The following is a 9,588-nucleotide window of genomic DNA, read 5'->3' on the forward strand; positions in this document are numbered from 1 at the left end:
CAGAACTGCATCCAAGTTTTGGGCTTGTCACACACTTTCCACTGGAGCGGGTGTGGCAAGGCAGTAAGGTAAAATGTCAAATAACATATAAAGGCATACCTATCAGAATTATACCACACTTCTCACCAAAGTCTTTTAAAGTTAGAAGATCCTGGGCAGAAGTCTTTCAACAAACCCAAAAGAAGATAGCCACACAAATATAATTCCCCCTCTAAAAGCAAAAATAACCAGAAGCAATAATCATTGTTCCTTAATATCTCTTAACATTAATACACTGAATTCCCCAATAAAAAGACATAGATTAACAGACTGGCTACATAAACAGGACACAGAATTTTGCCGCATTCAGGAAACACACTTCAGTGTCAAAGACAGACACTACCTCAGAGTAAAGGGCTGGAAAACAATTATCGGAGCAAATGATCCCAAGAATCAAGATGGATTAGCCATTTTAATATCGAATAAAATCAACTTTCAACCAAAAATTGTCAAAAAAGATAAGGAAGGATACTTCATACTCATCAAAGGAAAAAATCCATGAAGATGAACTCTGAATTCTGAACATATTTGCTCCAAATGCAAGGGTACCCACAATCATAAAGGAAACTTTATTAAATCTCAAAGCACACATTGAACCTCACACAATAATTGTGGGAGACTTCAACACCTCACTCTCATCAATGAATAGAAACTGAACAGAGACACAGTGAAACTGACAGAAGTTGTGTACCAAATGGATGTAGCTGATATCTATAGAACATTTCATCCTAAAACAAAAGGATATACCTTCTTCTCAGCACCTCATGGTACCTCCTCCAAAATTGACCATATAATCAGTCACAAAACAGGCCTCAACAGAAAAAAAAAAAGAAGATTGAAATAATCCCCTGCATCCTATCAGATCACCATGGACTAAGACTGGTCTTCAATAGCAAGAAAAACAAGAGAAAGAGAGAAAGCACACATACACATGGAAGCTGAACAATGCCCTACTCAATGATAACTTGGTCAAGGACAAAATAAAGAAATCATAGACCATTTAGAATTTAGTGAAAATGATTACTGATGCTATGGTGTGCTTACAGACAGGAGTCTACCATGGCTGACCACTGAGAGGCCCAACAAGCATCTGATTGAGACAGATTCAGATACATACACCCAACCATTGGACTGAGGTCCGGACCCCTAAGGTTGAGTTAGGGAAAGGATGGAATAAGTTGTGGAGTAGGGACACCCCATAGGAAGACCAGCAGTCTCAAGTAACCTGGACTCCTGAGATCTCTCAGATACTGAGATCTCTAGGCAGCGAGTAGCAGCTGGTTTGAGGCCTGTGATATAGCAGAGGACTGCCTGGTCTTGCCTCAGTGAGTAAAGTGGTTCCAAACACTTGAAAGACTTGATACCTCAGGGAGTACAGAGGTAGGGGAACATCCTCTTGGAGACAGGGGGGAGGTGGAATGGGATAAGGAACTGTGAGAGAGGGAATAGGAAGAAAGCAATGGCTGTATTGGAAATAAAATTAAAAGAAACAAAAATATGATTAATCCTTCAAAAAAAGAGAACTTAATGAAAATGAAGGCACAGCATACCCAAAGTTATGGAACACAATGAAAGAAGTGGTAAGAGGAAAACCTTATATCTCTCAGTGCATCCAAATAGAAACTGGAGACAGTATACACTAGCAACTTAACAGCACACCTGGAAACTAAAACAAAAAGAAACAAATGGACCCAAGAGGAGTAGATGGCAGGAAATATTCACACTCAGGGTTGAAAACAAATGAGTAGAAATAAAAGAACTACATAAGGAACCAAAAGAACCAGGAGCTGGTTCTTTGAGAAATTAAAAAAGATACATAAATACTTAGTCAGACTAACCAGAGGGCACAGAGACAGTATCCAAATTAACAAAAGCAGAAATGAAAAGGGAGAAATAACAACAGAAACTGAGGGAATTTTTAAAAATTATCATATCCTACTACAGAAGCCTATACTAAACACAAATGGAAAATCTGTATGAAATGAACAATTTTCTAGATAGATACAAAATACCAAAGTTAAATCAGGATCAGATAAAATATCTAAACAGTCCCATAACCCTTAAAGAAATAGAAGTAGTGAGTGTGACTATGTGTTTTCCTTGAGATTGGGTTACTTCACTCTGGATGATAGTTTCTAGTTCCACCATCTTGCCTAAGAATTTCATGACTTCGAGTCTGCAGAGGTGAGAGTGCGGACCACAGAGGCAGACAGCTTCTGGGACAGGCAGGAGCCACAGAGTCGCTGAGACAGCACCCTTTTGGCGCTGCAGACATCCAGCACCCTCCCAGCTGGAGGACAGTGATCCGCCCTGCAGGGAGCGCCATCTTGGCTCCGGGGCTCCGCCGAACTTAGTCTGCAGAGGTGAGAGTGAGGACCACAGAGGCAGACAGCTTCTGGAACAGGCGGGAGCCACAGAGCCGCTGAGGCAGCACCCTTTTGGGGCCGCAAACATCCGGCACCCTCCCAGCCGGAGGACAGTGATCTGCCCTGCAGGGAATGCCATCTTGGCTCCGGGACTCCGCCGAACTTAGTCTGTACAGTTTAGAGTGAGGACCACAGAGGCAGACAGCTTCTGGGACAGGCGGGAGCCACAGAGCCGCTGAGGCAGCACCCTTTTGGGGCTGCAGACATCCAGCACCCTCCCAGCCGGAGGACAGTGATCCGCCCTGCAGGGAGCGCCATCTTGGCTCCAGGGCTCCGCCGAACTTAGTCTGCAGAAGTGAGAGTGAGGACCACAGAGGCAGACAGCTTCTGGGACAGGCGGGAGCCACAGAGCCTCTGAGGCAGCACCCTTTTGGGGCTGCAGACATCCGGCACCCTCCCAGCTGGAAGACTGTATTCTGCCCTGCACAGGAGCCCTCTGCCTCAGGAGCAGGGAGCACATCTTGGATCCAGGACTCCTCTGAACTTAGGAACGTAGTCTGCACAGCTGAGAGTGTGCACCACAGAAGCTGACAGCTTCTGTGACCAGCCAAAGCAACACAGCATCTGGGAAAGTTCCTGTTTTCAGCCTTCTTCTTCGGCCAGGAGAAGGTCCAAACGCCAGATATCTGTACACCTTCCCTTTAAGAGGAAAGCTTGTCAGCAGGGAGTGCTCTAACCACTGAAACTCAGAGGAGAGAGCCTGTCTCCCAGGTCTGCTGACAGAGGATACTCAGAATCACCAGAAGAACAACCTCTGAACAGAGACAAATATAACAACTCCAGAGATTACCAGATAGCGAGAGGTAAACGTAAGAATCTTACTAATGGAAACCAAGACCACTCACCATCATCAGGACCCAGCACTCCCACTTCGCTCAGTCCAGGGCACCCCAACACACCTGAAAAGCTAGACCTGGATTTAAAAGCATATCTCATGATGATGATAGAGGACATCAAGAAGGACTTTAAAGAACTACAGGAGAACATGGCTAAAGAGTTCAAGTCCTTAAAGAAAAACAAGGAAACACAACCAAACTGGTAGAAGTCCTTAAAGAGAAATAGGAAAACACATCCAATCAGATGATGGAAATGAACAAAACCATACTAGACCTAAAAAGGGAAGTAGACACAATAAAGAAAACCCAAAATGAGGCAACACTGGAGATAGAAACCCTAGGAAAGAAATCTGGGACCATAAATGCGAGCATCAGCAACAGAATACAAGAGATGGAAGAGAGAATCTCAGGTGCAGAAGATTCCATAGAGAACATCGGCACAACAATCAAGGAAAATGGAAAATGCAAAAAGATCCTAACGCAAAACATCCAGGAAATACAGGACACAATGAGAAGACCAAAGCTACGGATAATAGGAGTGGATGAGAATGAAGATTTTCAACTCAAAGGACCAGTAAACATCTTCAACAAAATTATCGAAGAAAATTTCCCAAATCTAAAGAAAGAGATGCCCATGAACATACAAGAAGCCTACAGAACTCCAAATAGGCTGGACCAGAAAAGAAATACCTCTCGACACATAATAATCAGAACAACAAATGCACTAAATAAAGATAGAATACTAAAAGCAGTAAGAGAAAAAGGCCAAATAACATATAAAGGCAAGCCTATCAGAATTACACCAGATTTTTCACCAGAGACTATGAAAGCCAGAAGAGCCTGGACAGATGTTATACAGACACTAAAAGAACACAAATTCCAGCCCAGGCTACTATACCCAGCCAAACTCTCAATTAACATAGATGGGGAAACCAAAGTATTCCACGACAAAACCAAATTCACACATTATCTCTCCACGAATCCAGCCCTTCAAAGGATAATAACAGGAAAATCCAATACAAGGACGGGAAGCACGCCCTAGAAACAACAAGAAGGTAATCCCTCAACAAACCTAAAAGAAGACAGCCACAAGAACAGAATGCCAACTTTAACAACAAAAATAACAGGAAACAACAAATACTTTCCTTAATATCTCTTAATATCAATGGTCTCAACTCCCCAATAAAAAGACATAGACTAACAAACTGGCTACACAAACAAGACCCAACATTTTGCTGCTTACAGGAAACTCATCTCAGAGAAAAAGATAGACACTACCTCAGAATGAAAGGCTGGAAAACAATTTTCCAAGCAAATGGTATGAAGAAACAAGCTGGAGTACCATTCTAATATCTGATAAGATTGACTTCCAACCCAAAGTCATCAAAAAAGACAGGGAGGGGCACTTCATACTCATCAAAGGTAAAATCCTCCAAGAGGAACTATCAATCCTGAATATCTATGCTCCAAATACAAAGGCAGCCTCATTCATTAAAGAAACTTTCGTAAGCTCAAAGCACACATTGGACCTCACATAATAATAGTGGGAGACTTCAACACACCACTTTCACCAATGGACAGATCATGGAAACAGAAACTAAACAGGGACACAGTGAAACTAACAGAAGTTATGGATCAAATGGATCTGGCAGATATCTACAGAACATTTTACCCTAAAACAAAAGGATATGCCTTCTTCTCAACACCTCATGGTACCTTCTCCAAAATTGACCACGTAATTGGGCACAAAACAGGACTCAATAGATACAAAAATATTGAAATTGTCCCATGCATCCTATCAGATCACCATGGACTAAGGCTGATCTTTAATAACAAAATAAATAATAGAAAGCCAACATTCACATGGAAACTAAACAACACTCTTCTCAATGATACCTTGGTCAAGGAAGGAATAAAGAAAGAAATTAAGGACTTTTTAGAGTTCAATGAAAATGAAGCCACAACATACCCAAACTTATGGGATGCAATGAAAGCATTTCTAAGAGGAAAACTCATAGCTCTGAGTGCCTCCAAAAAGAAACTAGAAAGAGCACACATTAGCAGCTTGACAACACACCTAAAAGCACTAGAACAAAAGGAAGCAAATTCACCCAAAAGGAGTAGACGGCAGGAAATAATCAAACTCAGGGGCGAAATCAATCAAGTGGAAACAAGAAGAACTATTCAAAGAATCAACCAAACAAGGAGCTGGTTCTTTGAGAAAATCAACAAGATAGATAATCCCTTAGCCAGACTCACTAGAGGGCACAGGAAAAGCAATCTAATTAACAAAATCAGAAATGAAAAAGGAGACATAACAACAGATCCTGAAGACATCCAAAACACCATCAGATCCTTCTACCAAAGGCTATACTCAACAAAACTGGAGAACCTGGATGAAATGGAGAAGTTCCTAGACAGGTACCAGGTACCAAAGTTGAACCAAGATCAGGTTAATGATCTAAACAGCCCTATATCCCCCAAAGAAATAGAAGCAGTCATTAATAGTCTCCCAACCAAAAAAAGCCCAGGACCAGATGGGTTTAGTGCAGAGTTCTATCAGACCTTCAAAGAAGATCTAATCCCAGTTCTTCACAAACTATTCCACAAAATAGAAACAGAAGGTACTCTACCCAACTCATTCTATGAAGCCACAATTACTCTGATACCTAAACCACAAAAAGACCCAACAAAGATAGAAAACTTCAGACCAATATCCCTTATGAATATTGATGCAAAAATCCTCAATAAAGTTCTTGCTAACCGAATCCAAGAACACATCAAAACAATCATCCATCCTGACCAAGTAGGTTTCATCCCAGGGATGCAGGGATGGTTCAATATACGGAAATCCATCAACGTAATCCAGTATATAAACAAACTCAAAGACAAAAACCACATGGTCATCTCGTTAGATGCGGAAAAAGCATTTGACAAGATCCAACACCCATTCATGATAAAAGTCTTGGAAAGATCAGGAATTCAAGGCCCATACCTAAACATGATAAAAGCAATCTACAGCAAACCAGTAGCCAACATCAAAGTAAATGGTGAGAAGCTTGAAGCAATCCCTCGAAAATCAGGGACTAGACAAGGCTGTCCACTTTCTCCATACCTATTCAACATTGTACTTGAAGTCCTAGCCAGAGCAATTCGACAACAAAAGGAGATCAAAGGGATACAAATTGGAAAAGATGAAGTCAAAATATCACTCTTTGCAGATGATATGATAGTATATATTAGTGACCCTAAAAATTCCACCAGAGAACTCCTAAGCCTGATAAACAGCTTCGGTGAAGTAGCTGGATATAAAAATTAACTCAAACAAATCAATGGCCTTTCTCTACACAAAGAATAAACAGGCTGAGAAAGAAATTAGGGAAACAACACCCTTCTCAATAGTCACAAATAATATAAAATATCTTGGCGTGACTCTAACTAAGGAAGTGAAAGATCTGTATAATAAAAACTTCAAGTCTCTGAAGAAAGAAATTATAGAAGATCTCAGAAGATGGAAAGATCTCCCATGCTCATGGATTGGCAGGATCAATATTTTAAAAATGGCTATCTTGCCAAAAGCAATCTACAGATTCAATGCAATCCCCATCAAAATTCCAAATCAATTCTTCAACGAATTAGAAAGTGCAATCTGCAAATTCATCTGGAATAACAAAAAACCTAGGATAGCAAAAACTCTTCTCAAGGATAAAAGAACCTCTGGTGGAATCACCATGCCGGACCTAAAGCTTTACTACAGAGCAATTATGATAAAAACGGCGTGGTACTGGTATAGTGACAGACAAATAGACCAATGGAATAGAATTGAAGACCCAGATATGAACCCACACACCTACGGTCACTTGATCTTCGACAAGGGAGCTAAAACCATCCAGTGGAAGAAAGACAGCATTTTCAACAAATGGTGCTGGCACAACTGGTTGTTTTCATGTAGAAGAATGCGAATCGATCCATTCCTATCTCCTTGTACTAAGGTCAAGTCTAAGTGGATCAAGGAACTTCACATAAAACCAGAGACACTGAAACTTATAGAGGAGAAAGTGGGGAAAAGCCTTGAAGATATGGGCACAGGGGAAAAATTCTTGAATAGAACAGCAATGGCTTGTGCTGTAAGATCGAGAATTGACAAGTGGGACCTCATGAAACTGCAAAGCTTCTGCAAGGCAAAAGACACCATCAATAAGACAAAAAAACCACCAACATATTGGGAAAGGATCTTTACCTATCCTAAATCAGATAGGGGACTAATATCCAATATATATAAGGAACTCAAGAAGGTGGACTCCAGAAAGTCAAATAACCCCATTAAAAAATGGGGCTCAGAACTGAACAAAGAATTCTCACCTGAAGAATACCAAATGGCAGAGAAGCACCTGAAAAAATGTTCAACATCCTTAATCATCAGGGAAATGCAAATCAAAACAACCCTGAGATTCCACCTCACACCACTCAGAATGGCTAAGAACAAAAATTCAGGTGACAGCAGATGCTGTCAAGGATGTGGAGAAAGAGGAACACTCCTCCATTGTTTGTGGGATTGCAAACTTGTACAACCACTCTGGAAATCAGTCTGGCGGTTCCTCAGAAAATTGGACATAGTACTACCGGAGGATCCAGTAATACCTCTCCTGGGCATATATCCAGAAGATGTCCCAACCGGTAAGAAGGACACATGCTCCACTATGTTCATAGCAGCCCTATTTATAATAGCCAGAAGCTGGAAAGAACCCAGATGCCCCTCAACAGAGGAATGGATACAGAAATTATGGTACATTTACACAATGGAGTACTACTCAGCTATTAAAAAGAATGAATTTATGAAATTCCTAGCCAAATGGATGGACCTGGAGGGCATCATCTTGAGTGAGGTAACACAATCACAAAGGAACTCACACAATATGTATTCACTGATAAGTGGATATTAGCCCAAAAACTTAGGATATCCAAGATATAAGATACAATTTGCTAAACGCATGAAACTCAAGAAGAATGAAGACCAAAATGTGGACACTGTGCCCCTTCTTAGAATTGGGAACAAAACACCCATGGACGGAGTTACAGAGACAAAGCTTAGAGCTGTGATGAAAGGATAGACCATCTAGAGTCTGCCATATCCAGGGATCCATCCCATAATCAGCTTCTAAACGAGGACACCATTGCATACACTAGCAAAATTTTGCTGAAAGGACCCAAAGATAGCTGTCCCTTGTGAGACTATGCAGGGGCCTAGCAAACACAGGAGTGGATGCTCACAGTCAGCTATTGGATGTATCACAGGGCTCCCAATGGAGAAGCTAGAGAAAGTACCCAAGGAGCTAAAGGGATCTGCAACCCTATTGTTGGAACAACATGATGTACTAACCAGAACCCCGGAGCTCTTGTCTCTAGCTGCATATGTATCGAAAGATGGCCTAGTCGGCCATCACTGGAAAGAGAGGCCCATTGGACTTGCAAACTTTATATGCCCCAATATAGGGGAATGCCAGGGTCAAAAGAATGGGAATGGGTGGGTAGGGAAGTGGGGGGCGCTATGGGGGACTTTTGGGATAGCATTGGAAATGTAATTGAGGAAAATATGTAATAAAAATATTAAAAATTAAAAAAAAACAAAACAAAAAAAACCAAAAAAAAAATAATAATAAAATACTTAATTGATATTTTTTTTAGATGTTTGAGAATGAAGAAGAGAAATACTAATGAATACAGTACAAATAAATATTATTTAATTTACTATAAGTATTTATGCAACAGACTTTTGAAATTAGCACATATTGTATAAGTATTCATAATATATATGTTGTAATATATGTAAAATATGTAAATGGGGACATTTTATAAAGGGGAATAATGCATATTTCAGATATCATATGATAATTAATAAAACACCCAGTGTCAAAAAAAAAAAAGAATTTCATGACTTCATTGTTATTAATAGCTGAGTAGTATTTCATTGTGTAAATGTACCATGTTTTCTGTATCCATATGTCTGTTAAGGAACAGCTGGGTTCTTTCCAGCTTCTGGTTATTATAAATGAGGCTGCTATGTACACAGAGGAGCATGTGTCCTTATTAGTTGTGGGAACATATTCTGGGTATATGCCCAGGAGTGGTATAGCTGGGTCCTCAGGTAGTACTATGTCCAATTTTCTGAGGAACTGCCAAACTAATTTCCAGAGTGGTTGTACCTAGCTTGCAATCCCAGCAGCAGTGTTCTAGGAGTGTTTGTCTTTCTCCACATTCTTTCCAGCATCTGCTGTCACCTGAGCTTT

Source organism: Mus caroli, unplaced genomic scaffold, assembly GCF_978045245.1.
Source record: "Mus caroli unplaced genomic scaffold, Mus_caroli_1 scaffold_5, whole genome shotgun sequence".
In the NCBI taxonomy this organism is placed as follows: domain Eukaryota; kingdom Metazoa; phylum Chordata; class Mammalia; order Rodentia; family Muridae; genus Mus; species Mus caroli.